This window comes from Mesoplodon densirostris, chromosome 11 (assembly GCF_025265405.1).
Source record: "Mesoplodon densirostris isolate mMesDen1 chromosome 11, mMesDen1 primary haplotype, whole genome shotgun sequence".
NCBI classification, from domain to species: Eukaryota; Metazoa; Chordata; class Mammalia; order Artiodactyla; family Ziphiidae; genus Mesoplodon; species Mesoplodon densirostris.
Window position 1 is genome coordinate 17,205,138 of NC_082671.1, and position 27,534 is coordinate 17,232,671.

Sequence of the window (27,534 nt, forward strand, 5' to 3'; positions counted from 1 at the left end):
ACACACACACACACACACACATATTTGTAGAGCCCATTTTTAAAATAATTAAGACCTCAGTTATATTTATGATGTGAATAACATGTTTTGAAGTAATAACACTATTTTAAAGGAGTTACCCAGTATTTGATTACTTTATCTTATTGTTTTCATCTCACAGCATTGTCACCCAAAGGACCTTTTCCCCTCTTCAGTATTTATAAGATTCTGCTAACGGAAAAGTTAAATTTTATAAATCTTACAAATTTATTATGAAATTGCCAAGGATTTATATGTTCCTGTTAAAACCATTTCAGAAATTCGTTTATATTTGGATGACTAATAAGTCTCATATAAGATTATTACATGTTTGAGGGATTTTTTTCCTTTTAGAAAAGTAAAGTGAGCATTGTGAGCATTTACTCTTGATAGCTGGACCCAGTTCAAGTAGTTTAGCGTAAACATCATTGAGCGCTGCATAAGAGTAGGTCAGAAGATTCCCAGCTTATGTCTTCTTTTTTAAAACTTGAGGTAACGTTGGTTTATAACATATGTTGACTTCTGTATACACTGCAGTGTTCTCACCATCAAAAGTTTAGTTTCCATCTGTCCATCACCATACCAGTTGACTCTCTCTGCCCATTTTATTCTCCCACACACTCCCCCTTCCCTTCTGGTAACCACTGCTGTCTCTGTATCTGTGTGTTTGTTTTCGTTTGGTTTTCTTCATTTATTTTTATATTCCACATATGAGTGAAATCATACAGTATTTGTTTTTCTCCATCTGACTTATCTTCACATAATACCCTTAAGTTCCTTACAGATTGTTGCAAATGGCAAGATTTCATCTTTTTTTTTTAATGACTGAGAAGTATTCCATTTCGTGTGTGTGTGTGTATGTGTGCATATATATACACACATGCACACCCCCCCACATCTTCTTTATCCATTCATCTGTCAGTGGGCACTTAGGTTGGTTCCACGTCTAGGATATTGTAAATGATGCTGCTATGAATATAGGGGTGCATATGATTTTCTGAATGAGTGTTTGCATATTCTTTGGATAAATACCCACAAGTGGAATAGCTGGATTATATGGTAATTTTATTTTTTAATTTTTTGAGGAATCTGCTTACTGTTTTCCATAGTGGCTGCACCATTTTGCATTCCCACCAACAGTGTCCAAGGGTTCCCTTTTCTCCATATGCTCTCCAACACTTGTTATTTCTTGTCTTTCTGATAACAGCCATTCTAACCAGAGTGATGGGGTACCTCATTGTGGTTTTGATTTGCCTTTCCTTAATAATTAATGATGCTGAGCATCTTTTCATGTACCTTCTGGCATCTGTATGTATTTTTAGGAAAATGTATATTCAACTGTTCTGCCCGTTTTAAAATCATGTTTGATTTTTGTTGAGTTGTGTGAGTTCCTTATATGTTTTGGATATTAATCTCTTATTGGATATATGATTTGCAAATTTTTTTCTCCTATTGGTTGTCTTTTCATTTTGTTAATGGTTTCCTTTGCTGTGCAGAAGCCCTTTACTTTGATGTAGTCCCATTTGTTTATTTTTGCTTTTGTTCCCTTGCCTAAGGAGCCAGGTCCAAAAAAAAATATTGCTAAGACCTTCGTCAAAGAGTGTACTGTCTGTTTTCTTATATGTGTTTTTTGTGTTTTTTTTGTTTTTTTTGTGGTACGCGGGCCTCTCACTGTTGTGGCCTCTCCCGTTGCAGAGCACAGGCTCCGGACTCGCAGGCTCAGCGGCCATGGCTCATGGGCCCAGCCGCTCCACGGCATGTGGGATCTTCCCGAACCGGGGCACGAACCCGTGTCCCCTGCATTGGCAGGTGGACTCTCAACCACTGCGCCACCAGGGAAGCCCTCTCTGTGTTTTTTATGGTTTCAGGTCTTATATTTAAGTCCAATTCATTTTGTGTATGGTGTAAGATAGTGGTCTAGTTTCATTCTTTTGTATGTGGCTGTCCAGTTTTCCCAGCACCATTTATTGAAGAGACTATATCATTTCTCTGTTGAATGTACTTTGCTCCTTTTTTATACATTAATTGTTCATGTACGTGTGGATTTACTTCTGGGCTCTGAATTCTGTTTCATTGGTCTGTGTGTCTGTTTTTCTGTCAATACCATGTTCTTTTGATTACCATAGCTTTGCAGTATAACTTGAAATCAGGGAGTGTGATACCTCCAGCTTCTGATTGTATTTTATTTCAGGGTTGCTTTGGTTTTTTGTGGTTTTGTGGTTTTGTATAAGCTTCAGGAGTTTTTGTTTCATTTCTGTGAAAACTTATGATTTTGATAGGGATTGTGTTGAATCTGTAGGTTGCTTTAGGTAATGTGGACATTTTATCAATGTTAATTCCAGTTCATGAGCACAGAATGTCTTTCCATTTCTTTGTGTGTTCTTCAGTTTTATTCAACAATGTCTTAAGAGTTTTCAGTACCCAGATCTTACACCTCCTTGGTTCAATACATTCCTAGGTATTTTATTCTTTTTGTTGTAATTGTAAATGGCATTGTTTTCTTAATTTCTCTGCTAGTTTGTTGTTAGCATATGGAAGTACAACAGTTTTTTGTATATTTTGCATGCTGCAACTTTATTAAAAAAATTTTTTTTTATATTTATTTTTGGTTGCGCTGGGTCTTTGTTGCTGCACGTGGACTTTCTATAGTTGTGGTGAGCGGGGGCTACTCTTCGTTGTGGGTTGTGGGCTTCTCATTGTGGTGGCTTCTCTTGTTGCGGAGCATGGGCTCCAGGTGTGCATGCTCAGTAGTGGCGCACAGGCCTAGTTGCTCCGTGGCATGTGGGATCTTCCTGGACCAGGGCTTGACCATGTCCCCTGCACTGGCAGGCAGATTCCCAACCACTGGTACCCCAGGGAAGTCCCTGTATTTATTATTATTATTATTATTATTATTATTATTTATTATTTTTAACAGTTTTTTGGTGGGGTCTTTAGAGTTTTCTATGTATACATCATGTCATCTACAAAGTGGCAGTTTTACTTCTTCCTTTCCAATTTGGATGCCTTTTTTTTCTTTTTCTTCCCTAGTCACTCTAGCTAGGACTTCCAGTGCTATGTTGAGTAAGAGTGGCTAGAGTAAGCATCCTTGTCTTGTTCCTGATCTTAGAGGGATGGCTTTCAGTGTTGCACTGTTGAGTATAATGTTAGTCATGGGTTTGTCATAAATGGCCCTTGTTATGATGAGGTATGTTCCTGCTATACCCATTTTATTGAAAGTTTTTATTATACATCAGTATTGAATCTTGTCAAATATCAATATTTTTCTACATCTATTGAGATGATCATAGGATTTTAATCTTTCATTTGGTTGCGGTGATGTATCATACTGATTTGCAGATGTGGAACCATCCTGCATCCCTGGAATAAATCCTACTTGATCATGGTGTTTGATCATTTTAATTATTGTTGTATTTGGTTTGCTAATATTTGTTGAGTACTTTTGCATCTATGTTCATCAGGACATTGCCTATAATTTTCTTTTTTTGTATTGTCCTTGTGTTGGCTTTGTAAAATGAGTTTAGAAGCATTCCCTCCTCTTCAGTTCTTTGGAAGAGTTTGAGAAGGAAAGGTATTAGCTGTTCTTTGAATGTTCGGTAGAATTCACCTGTGAAGCCATCTGGTCCTAGACTTTTGTTTTTTGGGAGGTATTTGATTACTATTTCAATCTCTCTCGTAGTGATTGGCCTATTCAGGTTTTCTATTTATTCATGATTCAGTCTTAGAAGGTTATATGATTCTAAATATTTATGTATTTCTTCTAGACTGCCCAATTTGTTGGCATATAATTTTCGTAGTATTATAATCTGTTGTATTTCTGTGGTATCCATTGTAATTTCTCCTTTTTGTTTTGGATTTTATTTATCAGAGACTTCTTAGCCAATATACCTAAAGGTTTGTCAATTTTGTTTCTTTCAAAAAAAAAAGCTCTTAGTTTTATTGATACTTCCTATTTTTTAGTCTCTTTCATTTATTTCTGCTCTAATCTTTATTATGTCCTTCCTTCTGCTGACTTTGCTCTTTTTCTAGTTTCTTTAGGTGTAAGGTTTGAATATTTATTTGAGATTTTTCTTGTTTCTTGAGGTAGGCCTGTGTTGCTGTGAACTTCTCTCTTAATACTACTTTTGCTGCATCCCATAGATTTGGTATGTTGTATTTGCATTTTCATTCATCTTCAGGTATAAAAAGATTTATTTGTTGACCCAATAATTGTTCAGTAGCATGTTGTCAAGTCTCCACATATTTGTGAATTTTCCAGCTTTTTTCTTGTTTTTCATTTCTAGTTTCATACCATTGTGGTTGGAAAAGATGCTTGATCTGAGTTGAGTTTTATTTAAGTTATTGAGACTTGTTTTGTGTTCCAAAATTTGGTCTATGCTTGAGAATGTTCCGCATGCTCTTGAGAAGAATGTGTATCCTGCTGCATTTGGATGGAGAGTTCTTTATCTATTAAGTCCATCTGATGTAATGTTTTAGTTAAGGCTGCTGTTCCGTTGTTGACATTGTGTCTGGATGATCTGTCCATTGGTGTAAGTGGGGTGTTAAAGTCCCTTACTATTATTGAGTTGCTGTCAATTTCTCCCTTTAGGTATGTTAATAATTGCCTTATGTATTTTGGTGCTCCTATGTTATGTGCATATATATTATTAACTTTTATACCTTCTTGATGAACTTTCCCCTTTATCATTATAGAGTGTCCGTTTTTGTCTCTCATTACCTTTTTCTATTTTGGCATGAAGTCTATTTTGTCTGATATGAGTATGGCTACACCTACTTTTCTTTTGTCTGCTGTTTGCTTGGAGTGTCATTTTTCATTCTTTCACTTTGAGCCTGTGTTTGTCTTTAGAGCTTAGTCTCCTGGAGGCAACATATAGTTGGGTCTTGTTTTTCTAATCTGTCCAACCACCCTATGTCTTTTTTTGTTTTTTGTTTGGCCCAGCCATGTAGCTTGTGGGATCTTAGTTCCCCAACCAGGGATTGAACCTGGGCCATGGCAGTGAAAGTGCCGAGTTCTAACCACTGGACTGCCAGGGAATTCCCACACCCTGTGTCTTTTTGATTGATGAATTCAATCCATTTATATTTAGGGTGATAGTTGATAAATATCAGTGATAGTTGATAAAATACAGTTGCTCTGTATCTCCATTGTTTCTTTTATTTTGTGTCTATTTCTGTCTGCCATTTTAGTTTGGTGGTTTTCTATGATGTTTTTCTTAGTTTCCTCTTTTGTTATTTTTCGTGTCTCTGATCTAGAATTATATTGTATGGTTACCATGAGGTTTGTATAAATTTCTCATAAAGTGGTTCTTTTCCTGCTGATAGCCTCTTCATTTGCCTATATGACTTCTGTCCTTTTCCTCTTCAGCAGTGTTTTTGTGGTCCCAAATTATCCCTTTTTATGTTGTAAGTTGGTTACCAAATTGAAGTCGCTTTAGTTATTTTTACTGCTATTTCCCCTTTAACCTTTATGTTGTAATTAAGTGTTTTAACAACCTATTCTAATACAGAGTTACAGTTTTCTGATTCTGTCTATCACCTTACTTAAAAGTTTTGTGTACTTTTGCCTTTTCATTTCACAAGGAAATTGTCCTTTCACCATTTCTGGTAAGGCAGGCCTAGTTGTCATGAACTCCCTCAGCTTTTGTTTGTCTGGAAAAGCCTTTATTTCTCCTTCGTATCTAAGGATAACTTTGCTGGGTAGGGTATTCTTGGCTCACAGTTTTTATCTTTCAATATTTTGAGTATGTCACTCCGCTCACTCTTGTCCTGTAGTGTTTCTACTGAGAAATCTGCTGGTAGTCTAATGGGGGTTCCTTTGTAGGTTGCTCTTTTTCTCCCTTGGCTGTCTTTAAAATTCTTCCTCTGCCACTGACTTTTGACAGTTTAATATGATGTATCTGAGAGAAGGTCTTTTTGTATTGAGGTAATTAGGTGTTCTCTTAGCTTCATGGACTTATACATGCAGTTCATACACCAGGTTTGGGAAGTTCTCAGCTATTATTTCTTTAAATAAACTCTCTTTTCCCTTCTCCCTCTCTTCTGGGATACCCATTATTCTTATGTTGCTCTTCCTAGTAGAGCCTGATAGTTCTTGTAGAATTTCTTCTTTTTTTAGATCATATTCTTTCCTTTTCTACCTGTGTCATTTCTAGATTTCTGTCTTTAAGCTCACTTGAAGAGATTTCTCTCTTCCATACCACCTGCTTTATTTCCAGAGCTTTCTACAGTTCCAGAAGTTTCTTTTTTTTACAGTTTCAATTTGTTTGATAAAGTATTCTTTCTGTTCATTAGTTTTATTCCTGAGCTCTTTGAAATGCCTTTCCGAATTTTCTTGTAACTCATTGTGTTTCTTCACGACAGCCAGTCTGAATTCTCTGTCAGTTAGATTGCAATATTCTGTGATTTTAAGTTTGGTATTTGGAGAATTGTCATTTTCTTCTTGTGATACCATGTTACCATGGTGTTTCATGGTGCTTGATGAATTTTTCCTCTGCTGGTGCATTTGAAGTAGTGAATACTTTTCTTTAGGTAAAGCTTTTTTTACTTGATTCTAACAATTCAACAGGTTAGTAGTTAGAGGCCTTTTCTTTTGTCTTCCAATAGGTGGTGCTGTAGCACAAGTTTTTGGTTTCTCTTACCTGAAGTGCCTCTGGTTCTGTTTGAGAATCAACGCTCTCCACCCTCCACTGCCTCTGCTGGGGGTGTCACCTGGTGCCCTTCTTGGGGCCGCTTCTGCCTCTGAGTCACTGGTGCCTTGCTGCTGCCGCTGCCACTACTGTTGCTGGTGTTGCTCCCTGAGGCACTGGGAGGGCAGGCACCTCTGACACGCCCAGGATGGCCTGGCTCGTGGGCTGTGCCACCACAGGGGGAGGTGGGGGAAAGCCAGGATCCTGGGTGCCTCTGCTTCATCTGGGGTTATTGGGTGACACTGCTATGGGCGATGGTGGGGTAGGGGGCAGACTCACGGGTGCCTCTGTAGCCGGAGGTTTGGGGTCGCAGGCCCCTGTGCCACTGCTTCCAGTTTCACCCTGACCGCAGGCACTGCTGTAGTTAGGATGCTGGAGTCCCGTGCACTGCCTCCCCTACTGCTACTTGTGTTCTCCTGGGCTCAGCTGCTGCAGCCAGGGGTGCTAAAATCATAGGCACCTCCTCTGGGGGTTGTAGTCCACTCACCTTTAGATGTACAGGTGTATGGAATTCTCTGGTGTTCTGGTTTAATGCGCAGAGGAACCTCTGTTATGGATGTTTCACTGGACGTAGATTGAAAGGGAGTGTCTCATGCCGCCATGATGTTGACGTCACTCCCAGCTTATGTCTTCTTTTTTTTTTTTTTTTTTTTTTTTTCTTTTTGCGGTATGTGGGCCTCTCACTGCTGTGGCCTCTCCCGTTGCGGAGCACAGGCTCCGGATGCGCAGGCCCAGCGGCCATGGCTCACGGGCCCAGCCGCTCCGCGGCATATGGGATCCTCCCAGACCGGGGCACGAACCCGCATCCCCTGCATCGGCAGGCGGACTCTCAACCACTGCGCCACCAGGGAGGCCCTGTCTTCTTGAATTTCATAAATTAAGAGGGCTTAATTGGTTATCTTTGTGTATTTTTAGTACTGGTATAATACCTTTAAAAGATTGCAGTGAGTGTCATAAACGTCATTCTTTGTAGAAGTTGAGGGCTTATTTAAGTTTCGTTGTATTTCTTCCTTTTCTCTATATGTTCTCCCCTAAATCACCCAAAATATCGAATTTCCTTTTTAAATGTAACTCGGAACTGTCAGCAGTTCATTCAAAATTTATCTTAAACATCAATAGTATTTTAAAAATACTTAGTTTCTTTGTTATTAAAATTAAGAAATGATGGAATTCCCTGGTGGTCCAGTGGTTAGGACTTGGCGCTTTCACTGCTGTGGCCCAGGTTCAGTCCCTGGTTGGGGAATGAAGATCCTGCAAGTCACACGGTGCAGCCAAAAAAAAAAAAAAAAAAAAAAAAGATTAACAATACAGAAAATAGGGATAATAGGGTTACTTTCAACTGACCATACTTTCCTAGTCTCCAGATTAATATTTTGTTGAATTCTTACAAAATGTTTATTTTGTGCTATTTAAATTGCTATTATATGCCCAGTTCTCCTGTTTGGCTTTTACTCAAGACATTCATATAGCTATTTCTTATTCTTTTTTATGGCCAGGGGTGATGTACTGTAAATCGTTTAACCATCCCTGCTTGTTGACACTGAGATTGTTTACAGGTTTTGTGTCATGTAATTAATAGAGTAGCATCCTTGAAAATATACTTGTAGAGAGATTTCTATACTGCAGTTTTCTGTGAGGGACTGCTAGCTGACTTAAAGAGTTTGTGAGTTGTGTCTATTACAAGTTTTGTTATTGCCAAAATATTTTCCTAAAAACGTGGTGCCAACATAAACTCCCACTGACTGGTTGTGAATGCTCTTTTCCCTGTACTGCACCAATACTTAAATACTATCAATCTTTAAAATTTTAGTCAATCTAAAGTGGAAAAGTGGGTTAAGAGTATGAATTGCCTGGATTTAATTCTCAGTTCAGCTGAAAATTGACTTGGTGGTTTTGGGGAAGTTAAACTCTGTACCTGCTTTTTCATTTATAAAATGGCATGCTATTATCACTTTCCTGATAGGATTTGTTGTGAGGTGAAAATGAGATGACGTGTAGTCGTTGTTTTGCATGTGTGTGGTTTGAAGAGTGCAGTCTTCCCCCCACCCCCTGCCTCTTCCTGGCTTGCGGGATCTTAGTTCCCTGACTAGGGATCGAACCCGGGACCATGGCAGTGAAGGCACCGAGTCCTAACCACTGGGCCACCAGGAAAGTCCTTGAAGAGTACAGTCTTAATCTTTCTGTCTTCTTATGACCCCTTCAGACCCACTGTGGATGTGGTCTTTTCTTGTCATTGGAAGAAATCTCATGCAGGTTCCGTTCGTTTTTCTGATTATGCTTGGGTAATAAAAAGCTCCCCAATCTCATGTAGTCATAAAAATAATCTCATTTTAACATCTTACTAATTTCGTTAAGTATTTATCTCTTAATCAATTTTAATTGTACTATTAGATGAATTTTGACAGATGCTCATAACCATGAAATCGCCAACACAATCAAGATACAGAACACTCCCACCACCTCCCATAAGTTTCCTCCTGCGGGGTTGCAGTTCATCCTTTCCTCCAGCCCCAGACACTGGCAACCGCTGTTCTGTATTCTCTCTTAATGTATTGATAGATTGGTTTGCATCTTCTAAGATTTTATATAAATGGAATCATACATACATGTACTCCTTTGTGTCTCATTTCTTTCAGAATAATGATTTTGAAATGGATCAATATATACTGTAAATAGTTACATTTTCTGCTTCTATAGTGATATTAAACTTGCTTTTCTGTAATTTTTGTCTGTATTCTAAGTAGGCATTGGGAACACTAAAAATTATATAAATTCTTCTGACTTCAGTTATTATTAAAGATTTACTAAATAATATAATAGACTTCTGGCTCTGGGATATGATTGGGCAGCATTAAAGACATTATTTAAGGCAGTTTTTTTTTAAACAAACTGTTTAATCATAATTTATATCTGTTTTTAAGGTGGTTGTGTGGTTTAAGATGGAAGTTTTTAGGTATTTATACTGGAGATGTGAGAACAACTATTTCTAGCAAAGAAATATAGCTGTCATACTTAGAATGTCATGAAGTTAGCTGTTAGCCTACAACATTAATAAAATAGTAATAGAAAGCAAAACCTCAAGAGCATCTGCAAAGTGCAAGGCACTGCAAACATTCTTGGTCTCATGGAACTGAAAAGGGTGTGGATGGGAGATGAAAGGCAATCTGCAAATGAATAAAATATACAGTGGGTTGTGTGGTGTAAATGCTGTGAAGAAAAACAAAATGAGGATGGGGAGAGAATCTGTGATGCAGTGTAAGTAGGGTAGTTGGTAAGGCGACCCTTGAGCAGAGCCCTGAAGGAGCTGAGTGAGTCATGCAGGTATCTATGTGAGCGAAGAGCGTTTCTGGCAGAGAACAGCAAGTATAAAAAGCCTGGAGGCAAGAGCAGTTCTTCAAATAGTTTATCAGGCTCTTAACATTATCCCAGCATGACCCCAGGTATTGGTGATGCTGCATTGAACAGAACATTACAAGAATAATTCCAGCTTCTTGGAGCCGACGTTTTATCAAGCTTGGTGTGTTGTTGGGCGGGCGTTGATGCAAAAGGACTTTGAGGTGGCGGGAAGGTCCGAGGACTCTTTGAAGAAGTGACTGTAAAGAGCAAGGGCAGAGGCAGGAACCAGAACGGATGGTGGTGAAAAAGCTGGAATTTGGGTGTTCACTTGCAGGTAGATTTGGATGGGGTACGAGAGTCAAGAATGACTTCAGCTTTTGGGGTGTGAACGAGCGGACTGGAGCTGCCATCCTGATAGTGATGGGAAAGACTGCGGTGTGGAGAAGGTTTGGGGAGGGGTGAGTTAAGCTTCGAGTGGTTTATGTTTGGGCTGCTTATTAGACATCCATGCAGGGGTGTCATGAGTCAGAAAGGAATATATAGTGGAAATGAATTAAAGTTGAAGACCGTGAATGCAATTTACATACTTTGAAATCTAGGCTAAGTTAAATATTTATAAAGATGAGTTTATCATTTCACCTCCAGTGAAGAGTTCATAGACTTCCTTTGGAGTCTGGGCTTGAGCAAAAGCAGGACGCTGGGCCATTTTTGAACAAGCTAAGCAGCAGGAATTCAAGCAAAGACCTAGAAGAAACAGTTTTTGATTGGTTTATCAACGGCCAAGTGGTGGTAAAGAATGGTCAGTGGTTTTAGAGTTGCTTGTGAAAAAAAAAAAAAGTTAGGAACAGAAAGACAACTGCTTATCCCTTATATCCTGTATACCAAATACTGGTTTAAGTGAATCATCTTAAATCCTTTCTACAATAAAGTGGGATAAGAGGGCATTAACATTATCACTTGGAATAATAGGAATAGTGAACATTTCTCAGACAACAAGGGCCGGACTCTGTTCTGAGTGTCTTAGGCATACTAATTCATTTAATCATCAAGATATCTCTGTGAAGCTGGGATCATTCCATTTTATGGTGGAGAAAACAGGTGCAGAGATTAAGTGATGGTTAAGTGATGTTTCCAAGATCACACGGTAAGTATTTGGGAAATCTCTTGGAGAATTTGTGAGTAATATCCCGGAGGAAGTGACTTTCAACTTGACATAGAAGGACATGGTGAAATTTGCCAGAGGAAATAGCATGTGCAAACAAGACAGAAAATTTACTACAACTGTGAAAATGGTCAGTGCCCAGCACGTATTTAGTACTTTGAATAAAAATGAATCAGGTGTTCTGTTCATACTTTCCAGACTTGGGAGGAGGAAGGTTCTAGTGCGTTAACATAATTTCTGTGCAGTGTGAAGGGCCACGTTGGAGGTTTGCCTGGACGATCGTGGCAGCGCCGAGAGCATCTGGCCAGCCTGGAGCACTGGGGCAGGTTCCCTCGGAAGAGAACTCAGAGTTACCTTTTAAAGATTACCTGGGACTCAGTGCTGGAGAATGGAGGACAGGATGGAGTAGTTTAGGACAGCGGGCGCTCCGTGTGCCGGATGCTGGAACGGCCTGTGTGAGGCGATGCTGGAGGTCTGGAGTGGTGGAGGTGACCCTGCAGAGGTAAGGAGGGACCTCTGTTGACGGCCTTATTTCCATGCATCACAGTTTGGGTTTCATGTGGGAGATTCATGGGAAACTAAGGTTTCACGAAGGGAATGAATGGTCAGATTTGTTTTGGCCACTGTGCCCAGTAGTACATGAGAACCTGGGCCTGGTAGAGGGGTGATGGGGAGACTACTCAAAGTCTATTCTGCCTCGCTCTCCAGAAAGGGGAGAATAAGAAAATCATAATTTTCAAAAGTGTGTAAGTTTTACTGAAAAGTAGGTCCCCAAGAATTGAAAATAATAGAATTCGTTACTGGGGAAATTAATATATTTTCTTTTCTTACAGTTCTTAATCAAATATATTATCTATTAAATTCAGACTTGCTTCGGTGAAGTTGAGGGCTAGACTAAGTGACGTTTTTAGCTCTGTGTTGTGTGTTGCTCTAATTGTACCATCATGTTTTCTTTTAAAGTGGGGTGTGAAGTACAGATTTTATCTTTGTGAGAGGTAAAACATCAAAAGTATCCTTAAAGCACTTAAAGACGGTCTTGCCTTTATGGTGTATCATTCAAACTGGCAGACAAGTCCTGCCTAGATGTATTTCCAAATAGGGGAAAACATAGGCTCATTAACATGGGACTGAGCCGAGAATTATTTGTTTTTTGCTTCTAGCATTTTGATTTAGTTTGTGACATTGTGCACTTAGCAACATAGGGAATATTCCCTGAAATAGAGAATGATATTTAGTACAGAGAGATTTGTTGATGTTTGTAGTTTATAAGGAAATTTGAACATGGGGCAGGTATTCAAAACAGATTCGGTAAACATCAAATAATTGAAACTTAATCCTTGCCAGGAAAAAAAAAAAAAAGCAAGTACAGAAAGGAATCATAGTGACCCGTAAATATGTGTGTGATAAGCATTTCCTGTGGTTGGGAACATGGACCAGCGGGTCTGCCTTGGATGCAGTATTATGAAGATTGGCAGTTGAGGTACTTCTAGAAGATACTTCTGAGGATCGTTTCATCCATTCCTTGGAGAAAATATAAAACTGTTGGTTTGGTCTCTACCTTTTTATTTCTCTTCTTGTTTCAAAAGGTTTCATGCTATTATGAAGTATGAAGCAAGATAATATTTTAAAAAACTAATAAATTTAATACATAGGAAAAATTTCAATGTAAAGTACAGCTGGGATGATGTCCGTGAAATGCATGCTCTGAAATTTTATGCATTTGCTAGAGATTGATCATCAACTTGCTACCTCTAAGCTTATTGTGAAGCTAAGGTAAAGAGAAGTTGCCAGGTTCACACTGTTTACAACTCAGTCATTAAGCCCTTAGAATTAGTGGAACCGAGGGCTAGGTAAATTTGCATATCCTTCACGTTTGATCCTTACACTTAACATATGAAATGTGGGTTTCATTATTTTTGTTTTACAGATGAGTTACTCAGGCAACTTACCCAAGACTATACAGTCAGCAAGTTGCCGAGCCGGGAGTTTGAACCACTTTTGCCTGATTCTATACCTAGAGGTCTTACACGATGCCTTTTGGATAAGTGGTTTATTATTTGAATGTATTTTGCAAACCTGTGTTAAAAGCATAAGCATCTCTGAAAGAAAGCATCTTAGTTACTGTCGAGGAATCTTAACCAAGTCTTGCTCATCTTTCTCCTTGTCTCCTTCCAAGCGATTTTCACTTATGAATGCAACTCTGCCTAAGGATTGAAATTGCTTTTAATTTATGACAAACAGCAAGGTAAGTGTTGTACAGAACCATTGGAAGTATTTTATCTTCATTTATTCCTTCCTTAATGCTCTTTATTTTTTCAGAATTGAGTTTCTGACATATATCATTTCCTTCTCTCTGAAGAACTCTTAATACTTTTTGCAAGGCAGGTCTACTGGCAAGAAATTCCCCCAATTTCTGTTTGTCTGAGAAAGTATTTCTCCTTCACTTTTGAAGGATAATTTCACATGATACAGAATTCTTGGTTGCTGGGTTTTTTGCTCTCAACACTTTTTTTTTAGTTAATGTTTTTATTGGAGTATAGTTGATTTACAATGTTGTGCTAGTTTCTGCTGTACAGCAAAGGGAATCAGCTATACATATACATATATGCACTCTCTTCTAGACTTCATTCTCATATAGGTCATTACGGAGCACCGAATAGAGTTCCCTGTGCTCTACAGTAGGTTCTTATTAGTTATCTTTTAAATACAGCAGTTTGTATATGTCAATCCCAATCTCCCAGTTTATCCTCCCACCCGCCCTTACCCTCTTGGTAACCATAATTTTGTTTTCTACATCTGTGACTCGATTTCTGTTTGGTAAATAGGTTCATTTGTACTATTTTTTTTTTTTAGATTCTGCATATAAGCAATATCATATGATATTTGTCTTTCTCTGACTTACTTCACTCAGTATGACAATCTCTTAAGTCCATCCAAGTTGCTGCAGATGGCATTATTTTGTTCTCTTTTACGGCTAAGTAGTATTCTTTTTATATATGTACCACATCTTCTTTATCCATTCCTCCATTGATGGACACTTAGGTTGCTTCCATGTCCTGGCTGTTGTAAATAGTGCTGCAGTGAACACTGAGGTGCATGTATCCTTTCGAATTATGGTTTTCTTCAGACGTATGCCCAGGAATGGGATTGCTGGATCATATGGTAGCTCTATTCTCTCAACACTTAAATATTTCGTTCCTCTTTCCTTGATTGCATGGTTTCTGAGGAGATGTCTGATGTTATTCTTATCCTTCATCCTTAAAGATAAGGTATTTTTCGCCCCCTCTGGTTTCTTCCAAGATTTTTATCTTTGATTTTCTGCAGTTAGAATATGATATGCCTACATTTGGGGGGTTTTTTTGGCATTTATCCTGCTTATTGTTGTCTGAGTTTCCTGTATCTGTGGTTTGCTGTCTGATATTAATTTTGGGAAATTCTCAGTCTTTATCACTTCAAGTATTTCTTCTGGCCCTTTCTCTCTCTCATTTTCTAGAGGTATTCCCATTACACATATGTTATACCTTTGTAGTTGTCCCACAGTTCTTGAATATTGTTTTTTCTTTCTTTTTTTTTTAAGTCTTTTTTTCTCTTTGCTTTTCAGCTTTGGAAGTCTCTGTTGATATATCCCCAAGCTCATAGGTACTTTCCTGAGCCCATCAGTCTTTTTTCATTTCTGTTACAGTGCTTTCTATTTCTAGCATTTCTTTTTGATTCTTTTAGCTTTCATCTCTGCTTACATTACTCATCTGTTCTTGAATATTGTCTACTTTTTTCATAGCATGTTAATACTTATTCTCTTAGCATATTAATTTTAATTATTTTAAATTCCCAGACTGATGTATACATGCTATATTCAAAATGGATAAACAACAAGGACCTGCTGTATAGCACAGGGAACTCTGCTCAATGTTATGTGGCAGCCTGGATGGGAGGGGAGTCTGGGGGAGAATGGACCCATGTACATGTATGGCTGAGTCGCTTTGCTGTGCACTTGAAACTATCACAGTGTTGTTAACTGGCTCTGCTCCAATATAAAATAAAAAGTTAAAAATAAGTAATTAAATAAAATAAATTCCCAGTCTGATAATTCCAAAATGCCTGCTGTATCTGAGTCTGGTTCTGATGCTCGCTCTGTCTCTTTAAAAATGTGTTTTTTACCTTTTAGTACCCATGTAATTCGTTGAAAGCTGGGTGGGATGTACCTAGTAAAAAGAACTCTGCGTTTTAGTGGTGTGAAGCGTTCTTTAGTCCTCTGAATGTTCAGTATTTTCACTGTAAACATCTTTACTGCAAGCAGCTTCACCACAAGCAGTTTCACCACATCGCTAATTGGCCATAAGGCAATTATGCCGTTAAAGATAAAATAATGAAAATAAAAGAGGAACATTAAAAAAAAGGACATAATGAAACATGAAAAATCAATAACAAATTTTAAATGATTTTATTGTGAAAAATAAATCCAAAAAGCATTCGAATACATTTAAAATACGTGTAGATTCATGCTGATAGTTGTATTTGAGTATATCTTAGAGGAGGAAATGATACCATCTTTCTCAAAGACAGTCACTAAAGATTCAGGATCTAACGTCAGACATAAATTCTTTACGATATAAAGAGATCTAAGTCTCTTCAGATTTCCCTAGGAGTAAAATGAACAGACTGGGGGCTTCCCTGGTGGCGCAGTGGTTGAGAATCCGCCTGCCGATGCAGGGGACACGGGTTCATGCCCCGGTCCGGGAAGGTCCCACATGCCGCGGAGCGGCTGGGCCCGTGAGCCATGGCCGCTGGGCCTGCGCGTCCGGAGCCTGTGCTCCGCAAGGGGAGAGGCCACAACAGTGAGAGGCCTGCGTAACGCAAAAAAAAAAAAAAAAAAATGAACAGACTGGGATGCTGCTGTTTCTTTTCCATACGTGTAGCATATGTAAGTGGTAGTACATATCTGGACTACCTTTTTTAAAGTTCCATCACACTCTCAGTTCCTTATATTTCACTGAATCATCTAAGCCAGATTCTGTGCCAATACCAAAATTCCATCCACATAATGTTCTTCACTATCAAATAGCAAAAAGCTTTCACCATTTTCAATAAACTTTTACTTTCAAGAATCACATAACCATTTCTGTTTTGGGGGATCAGAGGAGTATGATTCCACTTTTGCCTCCAGCTTCTAATATTGCATGAAAAATTTGGTAAAGATGGTGTTAGAGAACAAACTGTTGGATCTAAATTAGCTAAAATATCGAGAATGAGTGCTCTCGCAGACTATTGTGAATTATTAGCCATAGCTTGGTAAGCTTTTGGTTTTGTCGAGCGTGAGGATGGTGGTGCTCACCAAAAGATCTGCAAACTGATTTGTTATTTTCTAGTATAGTATGCAATCTGGCTTTACACTCTCTTATCTCACACTTCCAGTAAGTTTTCTATCACCGTATTTTCTATCAAGTTGATACACATTTGTTATTCTCCACATCTTAAAACCTCCACACATACTCATCACTGTATAGACCATTGAGGCCCAAGGTTTCTATGACATAAAGATGGGAGTACTGCCTCAATGGAGAAACGAAACCGAACTCTTAACCAGCTGAAACCAAACTGTGAAACAAAACCATCCACCGGTTATTTTATCTTTTACAGCATTGAAACCAAACTGTCAAACCAAACCATCGGCCAGTTATTTTGTCTTTTACTGCAAAATTGCCTTATGGCCAATCAGTTGTCTGGCGAAACTGCTTGCATGAAGCTTCTTATGACAAAATACCTAGAGCCAGTCCTATGATTAGGTGAGCCGGTGCCTAGGCTGTGACCTTCAGGAGTGTTTCTCAGTCTTTTCTGCCTTAGGTGGGGCAGGGTGGCTGGAGGAGGCTGGAGTTGGGACTTTCCCTCTCCCACCTGGAAGATTCTCCCAGGTCAGTTAGGCTCTGATAAAACTCCCGTAGGGTTAGGCTCTGGTGAAGCAGTTTCTTCTTTTGAGGGTGGGCCTTGTTAAGAATTGCAGAATGCTTTGGGTGTACAGTTGACCCTCTGTATCTGCTGTTCCGCATCCTTGGATTCAACCAACCGTGGATTGAAAATACTTTGGAAGCAGAAAATTCCAGAAAGTTCCAAAAAGCAAAAGTTGAACTTGCCATACTTGGACCACTATTTACACAGCATTTGCCTTGCATTTGCAACTGTTTACATAGCCTTTACATTGTATTAGGTACTATAAGTAATCTAAAGATGATTTAATGTATACAGGAGGATATGAGTAGTTGCATGCAAATTTATATGAGTCTTGAGCATCTGTGGATTTTGGTACCTTCAGGGGTCCTGGAAGCAATCCCCTGCGAATACTGAGGGACGACTGTATTTCAAAATGACTACTTTTCCCTCATCCTGCAAAGAGCAGGAGGGGACTTTTCTCTCTTTTCACTGTGAGAATCTGGTAGAGCTCCTGGAGGTAAAACTCACAAAAGTGTGATGGGGCCCCCAAAACTGGGTCTCAGAGTTTTCAGCTCTCAAAGTTGTCCACACCGTGCCTCCAGCAAATTGCCAATTACAGTTTAGGTTCTCCTATCCCGTTACTGATCCATGGAGGTTTCTGCTCTGGTAAGTTGTCATTCTCTGTATCTGCCTGTCTCTCCAGTTTTGGGGGCAGTGGTTTGCCCTGTGACCTCAGTTCTCTGATGGGTCTAAGAAGAGTTGTTGATGGACAATTCAGCGTTTTACTTGTTAGGGCAGAATGATGACTTTCAAGCTCCTTACATGCCAGGTCAGAAATCCGAAGTTTAATACATTAGAAATAAATAGTAATCTGCTATTGATCCATCCATTGCTTTGGCTTCATTACTGTGAGGGTTAAGCATGTACAAGGATCAGGATTGTGTTTTCAGACTGTACGTTATGTGATTTATGTCATCTTACATTAAGCATTCTCAAACAGAATTACGGTATTTTTCTTTTTATGATTTTTAAGTTTTGTTTTCCTCTACATGACTCCAAAGTGGAGGAACTTCAAGGAAAAGGAGGGCTCAAAGGAGGACTGAGGAAATTCATTCATTCAGTACTTAACCGAATTTCTACCGTGTGCCGTGTTCTGGGGATACAGAAATAAACAAAACGAAAGGCCCAGTCCTCATGGAACCCACATCCTAATGGGGAAGGGAGGGCTGAGATAATAAACAGATGCATGAAGTCAGTGATGAGGCCGTGAAGGAAGACAAAGCAGAGTGAGGCGCCAGAGAAAGGGAGGGGGTGATTTTAGCACAGCCACAGAAGTGCCCTTGGAGGTGGTAACATTTGGGCAGAGAGAGACCTGACTGACATGGGGCGCAAGGCGTGCATGTGTGTGGGAGAGGATGTTCTGGGCGCAGCCCTGAGTGGGGAGGAGGCCCGGCCTGCTGATGAAAAGAAAGCCAGTCGACATGGCTGGACCCCAGCGGGTGAGGGGAGACGCCAGGCACATCATGAAGGACAGGGATCAGCAAACTTTTCTTCCTGTAAGAACAGTAATTTTTTTTTTATTTTTTTATTTTGGGGGCTTTAAGGTCCCTGCCGTTGTAGTGAGAAAGCAACCACAGATGTTACACAGACCAGTGGGCAGCTGGTTCCAGAAAAAAGTTCCAGAAAAACTTTTTACAGGAGCAGGCAGTGGGCCAGATTTTGCACGTGGGCCATAGTTTGCTAATTTCTAACATAGGGTCGCATAGGCCATTGGAAGGCGCTTTGGGCTTTAGTCTAAATATGACCATAGTCACTGGAGGGTTATGAGCAGGTCAGTGAAGCGATAGGATTAATGTTAAACGGATTACTGGTGGCTTCACAGGGAACAGAACATTTTTTCCACCCAGGAATGGAATTGGGGGTTTTGTATGAGTGGAGGAGAGAAGGTGCCTCGAACTGAGGTAGGAGCAGCAGTGGTGTTGGCAAAAAGGGGTGTTAGATGAAGTGTGTGTGTGTGTGTGTGTGTAGAAGTGGCCAAGGATGACTGACTCTAAGACTGTTTGAGCAACAGTAAAAGGCAGTTTAGGGAAGACTTCACAAGGGTGAGATTTGGTGGAGAAGTCAATGTGGTTAAATTTGAGATGCCTGTTAGACATTTACGTGCCAGAAGTGAGGTAGGCAGTTGGAGGTATTCCAGTCTTCTCTCTTCCAGGGAGAAGAGAAGGTGTGTAAATCATCTGGGAGCGTGAATGGAATAAGGAAACGTAAGAGAAATCCTAGACAGCCCTGAAATAGCACAAGGTCTATCCTCATCAATTTAAAGTGAAAGTAGATGCCATTACTGTGTACATTCTCTCGCTGCCACGAGGAGCTGTGTGGGTGCAGGTGTGGAGTTGGTGGAGGGTTGGATTGAACTAGAACTTGGATTTTATTAAGCAGGTAGAATGGAGGAAGCGAGTCCTGGGAAAGTATGTGGTCTGTGGAATCCAATTCGGGTGGGCAGTGAAACATGAATAGATCATAGGTCCTGGTGGGGTTGAAGAATTGTTGGACTCATTGTTACGGGAGGAAGTGAAATAGAAAGGCAAGAGTTTGGTCAGATTTTGCTATTGATACATTACTTGCTACCAGAAAGATGCAACACAGGACCAGGGGAACGGGTGGTGGATGTGAATGAAGGTGTGATCGTTGGGTGTAAGGAAGTCCAGTAGCTGAGAGGCTAGAGTGGACCCTTATCCTTCACGTGCATTTTGGAATCACAGTGATCATCCGAGTAGTACTGGAGACCAAGGCAGTGAGCTTGGAAGCAAGTGAAACTCCTCAGTGAATGTGAAGATGGCACATGAGCCAGAAGATGGTTGTAACTGCTGATTTTAATCAGCTCTGTGGCTTCAGGTCAATCAGTTAACCACTCAGGTGTCAGTTCCCTTCTGTTTGTGGTAGTGAAACACAGCGAGTGAGGGGAGACTAGAGACGCATTACAAGGGACAAGGATCGGCAAGCTTTTTTTATATAAAAATAGTAAATATTTTTTTAAATGTTGGGGGCTGGTGTAGCAGCATTTTTATAAACGTGAAAACCTGGACTATCATAGAAATTGGAAGAAGCAGGAAAGGGCTGGGAAGGGAAAGAATGGAAGTTTCCTTCTAGGGCAGTGATATCTTTGAGCATTATTTACTTCAGGCATCAGTTTAGTGAATCCACTGATCCGGAGTGTTCAACAGTGATACAATCACAAAGCTGTCACCAAAGTCAAAAGCCAAAATACTTTTCATTGATTATAACTGACTTTTGTATCTCAGGTTACCCTTGTCTGTATTTTTCAGTCTCTACCGTAGTGTTTCATATGTTAAAAGAGCTTTAATAAATTGTTATCGAATGAAGATAAAAGACTTCCTAAAGTTAGCTGTTTTTAAGAGACAATTTTCACCCTTTATGCAAATACAGTATGATGAAAGATTAGGAAGTAGTGGTTATACTTCTGCATAGTTTGCTTAAACTATGAGGCATTTACTAGCTTTTTGTATGTAAATAATTTTAATGGGTATAAAGTCTTTCTATTAATAAGGACTTCGTAATGTGTAATATTGAACAACCAGTGTGTGTTGTAGCTAAAGTATATTTATAATAAGATCAGAGTGATTTAAAACTTAATTAGGTCATGAGGAAGCAGGAAAATTAATCCATTTCCGATAAGGTTTGCAATTTGATTTTCACTTTCTCAAGGATTTCATAGTCTCAGATACGGGTATTTCTTTTTTCCTTTAAGCAGTTCCTAAAAAGTCATCTGTAAAGGAGTAGTCTCTAAATTGAGGTGCTCACTTTTCATTGTGGACGTATAGCTGTCCATTCCCATAGAACAAAATCAGTCCAAGACCAGGGCAAGGCATAGAATGTACGCAGAGGTATAGTGAGTTTATAGAATATTTAGAAGGCAGCAGGAAAAAAATCTTTTATCTAGAAATAATCTTTCTCCTGGCTGATGGTATGGGGCCCACAGCAGATGCTTAAGTTGTTGTTAGTGAGTGAATGGTGATGCCAGGATAATGTTAGACTTTGTCTCTGGAATTCTTTTTTTTTTAATGTAAATTTATTATTATTATTTTTTAAATTAATTAATCAGTTAATTTTTGGCTGCATTGGGTCTTCGTTGCTGCGCGCGGGCTTTCTCTAGCTGCCGCAAGGAGGGGCTACCCTTTGTTGCGGTGCGTGGGCTTCTCATTGCAGTGGCTTCTCTTGTTGCAGAGCACGGCCTCTAGGCGCACAGGCTTCAGCAGTTGTGGCACGCAGGCTCTAGAGCGCAGGCTCAGTAGTTGAGGCACACGGGCTTAGTTGCTCCGCGGCATGTGGGATCTTCCCGGCCCAGGGCTCGAACCCATGTCCCCTGCATTGGCAGGCGGATTCTTAACCATTGCACCACCAGGGAAGTCCCTCTGGAATTCTTTTAAAATTTACAAATCTCCTAAGAACCGTTATGTGCATTAGTGATACAGAATGGAGATAATTTACCTGTGCAAACAGTACTGGACTGCAGCTGGCTTTGGAAAGGCTAATGTTTTTGACAAAATTTATTTGCCTACTTGGCTAAAACAGCAGTAACTTTCATATCTAGCTGTAGTTTGTGCAAACTGCTTTCATTTTATAGTTGTAGCTTTTTACTCTTTGTCTAATAAGAAATAGCCGAATTATTTTTTTCTAGGTGCCATACAACTGGCTGAGAAAAGTTGCTTTGGTCATAACTATGAGGAGGAATTAGGGATAGCTTTTGTTTTTCACCCAGGTATAGCCAGATAGAAGTAAGGAGAAAACTTAGGACAGTATTTGGAAAATTGGTAAAGAAAACTCTTAAGTTGTTTCAAGTCTTGTATGTATAGATTATTGAACAGGATGATTTCAGTCCTAAATCAATTATTGTTTCAGTGACAAGACCCAGCCAGACTGATTGATCCCAAAGGAAATTGTGTAGCACATCTGAAGGAAGCTTTCCTTTTTGGTTTACAAGATTATTTAATCCATAAAGAGGATATAGGTATAGAATACGAATTTAAGTTGTGTAGGCTTTTCTTTGGGGGAGAAAACAGGTCCAGATTTCAGAAGACACTATAGTGCTCCAAATAGTTAAATTTTTATTTAAAATAGCAACTGGATAGCATAAAAGGAAAAATAGCCCCTTGGTAAAAGAACAAAAAATTAGAGAAATTCTTAGTCAATAAAGTACATTTTCCAAAAGTATTCCAAAAGAAATCAAATAATTTCCTTGGAAATTTTCCAAATACAGTATGACAGTAACATATATTCAATATAGAGAATTTAGGAAATACTGACAAAAATAATGAAAATAAAAATTTATCATCTAATCATGTTTTAGAAATCACTGTTAATGTATTAGATATCAATGTGTGAGAATTTTTTTTTTTTTTTTTTGGCCGCACGGCTTGCAGGATCTCAGTTCCCTGGCCACAACAGTGAAAGCTCGGCATCCTAACCCCTAGGCCACCAGGGAACTCCCCAAGGATGTTTTTCTTCTAGCTACACAGACAGATCTTTTCCATGTTGGGTTAATAAAGTATCATGTATATGCTGAGCATCTTTCCATCATTGGACTACTCCTAGCACTGATGTTATATTCCACTGTATGTATGTGTCATACTTCAGTCAGCTGGGCACCTATTGAGTATTTTACTTTCCAGTGTCTCACCAGTATGAATAATGCTTTCACAAACATCCTTGAACTGAAAACTTTGTGTATTTGGTTACTTCCCTAGATGGAATTCCTACAATGGGAATTATTTTCTCAAAGAGTAGAAACATTTTTAAGTTCCTGGTATCTTTTGTTGTTTGCATTCTAGAAAATGTATGTGGCATTGGTTTTAAGTGCCCTTCCAACCCTTAATATTATCATTAAAATTTTTTAAAAAGTAAGTATAGCTTATTGTTTTAATTTACTTTTATTTTATTACAGTAAAGCCTGGGCATATTTTATGCTTATTGACCAGGTCGTATTTCTTATTTTAATATTCATATGTAAGAATATTCATCCTTTTCTCTTGTATGTTGCAAAAAATGTTTGTCTAACTTTGTTATTTTTATATAGATTTTGAGTCAAAACTCAATCTTTTTCATTATGGATCTTTTCTTTGTTAATGTGTAGAAAGTCCTTTCCGATGAAATATCAGAGTAAGCTATTTTCTTCAGGTTATTTCTTGATTTCATTTTTTAGAAAATGATTATGTAAAATTTCAAGCATATTTAAGAGTTACAGAGAGGAGCATAACAAATCTGTGGTTATCACCCATCTTTAACAAATATCAGTACATGGCCAGTCTTGTTCCATCTATATCTGCCCCCAAATACTCTTGGGGTATTTAGAAGCAAATCTCAGGCATTTGAGTATCATTTAATCTGTTGATATTTAGGATTGTATCTCTAAAAGATAAGGATTTCACTTTTTCAAACATAACCACAGTACCATTATCACACATAAAGAATTTAACAGTAATCCCTAATATCAATCATTCAGTGTCATTTTCCTGATTGCCTTATAATTGTTTTCAAAAGTTTGAAATTAGGAATCAAAAAAGATTTGTACATTTCCTTTGGTTAATACACATTGAAGTTTCTTTTAATCTGTAGGCACCTCCTTTATATTTTTCCCTTTCCTTCTTCCTTTTTTCCCTTCTTCTTTCCCTCATTTTTTGTTGTAGAAATGGCTTAAAAAATCAGGTGATACAAGTCCTCCAACTTTGTTCTCCTTTTTCAAGATTGTTTTTGGCTATTCTTGGTTTTTTGCACTTCCATAGACATTTTAGAATCAGTTTGTTCATTTCTACAAATAGACTTGCTAAGGTTTTGATTGGAATTGTCTTGAGTCTTTAAGTCAATTTGGGGAAAATGATGAGTTAACAATATTGGCTTCCAATCCATGCATATATCCATCGATTTTTTAGGTGTTTTAAAATTTCTCTCAGTTATATTTTTAGTTTTCTTTGGCTAGGTTATGTAGATGTTTAAATTTTCCCTAAATATTTTGTGGTTTTTGATGCTATTGTAAATTTTTTTTTTAATTACCACTTCTAGTTGTTTGGATTTTTTTCTACTTTTGTTTAATTTTACTATTTTGAATATATAAAATTCAACATCATTCAAAAGTCAAAACTGTATATTAAAAAAAAAGTGTACTTAGCAGTCGCATTTCATCTCCTATACTTTCTGCCTCTTTCCTACCCACTGCCTATATAGAATAATTTTATTAGTTCTGTTTTAATCTTTGAGGGTAGAATTACTTTGAAAGTCTAAACACTCTAGAAACTCTGATCTGTCATGTCTCACTTGGTGTTGGAGGGCAGTCAGTTTGGACTCAACATAGAGCGTTTTAAAAAACAGGGAGTGTTTCTGACACATTTTGTGTCTCCCTGTGGGTAGAAGTGATAACCCACGTGACAGGTTCAAAGTATAGACTTTTTCTAAAATATATAATATGTAGTAGGCAAACGTAATTTGTGGACAGAGAGATGTCTTACAGTACTTTCGCAAGCTTTTTCTCATCCTTGTTTCAAAATGTATATATAATGTAAATATAACTTATCCCTTAGGAAAACATTAGTAAAAATTGGATAAGGTCAAAGGACAGCAGTGGCAGTTCCCTAGTCCTGTTTGTTAGCCACAAGGAGATGTAGTAGCCAGATGGGCTGTCCTCATGGTTTCTGGCTCTGTGCGTGGCTCTATACTTCACCTCCTTGAATTTAGGTATAGCCATCTAATTTGCTTTGGCCAGTGAAATAAGAGTGGAAATGGCATATACTTCCAGGTGAAAACATTTAAGAACCGGAGCAAAATTTCCCTTTCACTCTCTCCTTCCCACTGCTGCTATCAGTAGCATGTTTCAGATGGTGAAGCCTCTCTGTCAGCCTGGGTCCCTAATTGAGGAAACATGGAACAGAGGCCCCACTGGTGTGCAGTGGGTATATAATTTGAATAAGAAATAAACCTTTCTTGTTTTAAGCTACTGACAATAGGGGTTATTTCTTGCTGCAGCATAACCTGATTTTTCCCCTCTAATATAGGAGAAGTTTATTAATTTTATGGTAAATGGTGGAGGTGTGGGACTTCAGACCTAGACAAAAATTGAACCAAGGGTCTCCGAGAACAGAGAGATGTGGAGATCATGAGTTCAGTTTTCGACCATTACTAGTAAGCAGCAACAGTCTGTCTAAAAAGTGACAAAGGTATTATCATGTGGACTTTTTTTTTTGAAAAATTAATTAATTTATTTAGGCTGCACCATGTGGCTTGCAGGATCTTAGTTCCCCGACCAGGGATCGAACCTGTGCCCCCTGCAGTGGAAGCTCGGAGCCCTAACCACTGGACCACCAGGGGAATTTCCATAAAGTGGACTTCTTGTTGTGGAGATGTAATGAGTCTAAAGTTTACTGTCTCATGATGGAGAGGAGCCTATGGAGAAGATAAGATTGAAGATGCAGAAATGAGGGAACATGATAATAACCATATCCTGTAGAGGCTGGGACAGATGGGATCTCCAGAGCACAAGAGGCTTAGACAGGAGGCGGGACGTTACTCTTTTTGAAGCAGGAGGAGGAAAGGAAAATTGGTGGGTGCAGATGTAGGTAGGTTTATAGATTTGCTGGGGGAGAGTTGAGAGATAATAATTACAATAGCTAATGTTTAATGCTTCCTAACCCATTGCTGATCTGAGTGCTTTGTGTAAATTATAGCTCATTTAATCCTCATAACATCTGTCCTACTGTTAGTCACCCATATGTCATAGATACTGTTATTCCTATTTTACAGATGAGGAAATTAAAGAGGTTCTTGATTTTTTTTTTTGGCCACACCACGCAGCTTGTGAGAGGATCTCAGTTCCCCGACCAGGGATCGAGCCTAGGCCCTCAGCAGTGAAAGCGCAGAGTCTTAACCACTCTGACCACCAGGGAAGTCCCAAGAGGTTCTTGTGAATTTGTTTTTGTCTTAGATGTTGGAGGTGAGGTCATCTGATGGGATTGAAGCTGGAGGTGAAGTGGGAATAGCTTCTTCAAAGTCCATGCATCCTCGCCCCCAAAATAACTTCAGATTAAAAAATATATATTTAACAAGGGCAATGGATATTTTTTGTGAGAGCCCGTGTGAAAGGAACACTGGTCTCCCCTAGTTAGCTCTTACACCAGTAGCAGCTCAGGAAGTTGTTATAAGAGGGGGAGGAGCAGCGATGTGGTTGGTGGAGAGGCTAAAAGAATTATCTTGAGCTGAGTTTGCATAGCAGTCACACAATTTGTACTTAGATGGTCTGTTACATATCAACTAAAGTAACAAAACCATTGAAAGGTATTTTCACTTAGAAGTTTCAAAAAATATCCAGTCCCTTTCTTTAAAGCTGTCCATCCCTAGAAGTTATTGTAAAATTGCCCATCTTTGTAAGAAAAACCACTCTCTTCTCAGAAATCTTTGTAATCCTGATCGATCAAAACTCCTGTCTCAGCATCAAAGTTTCTGGGCTTTAAGTGCCTATGTTTTCTTCTTTTATTTCTTCTCCTTTCACGCTTGTTAAGTTTTTCATCTTATAGAATTTTGGTTTTTGATCACCTCCCTCAGTGGTTATTTCTTGAGAGATATGGGAGGTCCTACCTCCCCCCAGCTGCATGGGTCTAGTGTATCAGTTAAGGAAGAAAACAGAAAAAATGAGTTTTCGTTTTAGCATAATGACAATTTAGTCTGACCCAAATATCCTTCTTAGCATAAGTTGAGGTTGCCCTGGAGAGGGATAGTGGTGGTTTCTGTTGTATGTATGTGTGGGGATGGGGGACTGTGGAATAGGACTGGATGGGATGGTGAGGCCCTCTTGATGATCTAGACAAGAGACTTGGTTTCTACCATCCCTGGAGGATGTAGGAGATAAAGACTTAGCCTAGGTGAATTAGGGAGTTAGAAATGAGATCCCTGCAATCAAAACAGGATTCAGGAAGGGAGTTGGAGAGAAATGTCAAAGGACTAATTAAATCTGCTCAAATGTGGTGTGAATGGGAAAAATGAATATGAATAACCACAGAGAGCTGAGATGGAGAGGGAATGAAAGATGAGTAAATGTTCACGTTGAACTAACATGTGACCGGATGTTTGTGGAAATAGATTTTGGTTTGTAGAGACTTTGTTTTTGTTTTTGGTGGAGAGATTTCTGTAAATACTTCTGTCAGAGATGTGAATTAATAGGAAAAAAAGGAATTGATATTTTGGGTTTTAATTTTGCTGCTGTGGGGAATTCCCTGGTAGTCCAGTAGTTAGGACTCGGTGCTTTCACCGCCGTGACCTGGGTTCAATCCCTGGTCGAGGAACTAAGATCCCGCCAGCCTCGCAGCTCGGCCAAAAACAAACAAACAAACAAGCAAACAAAATACT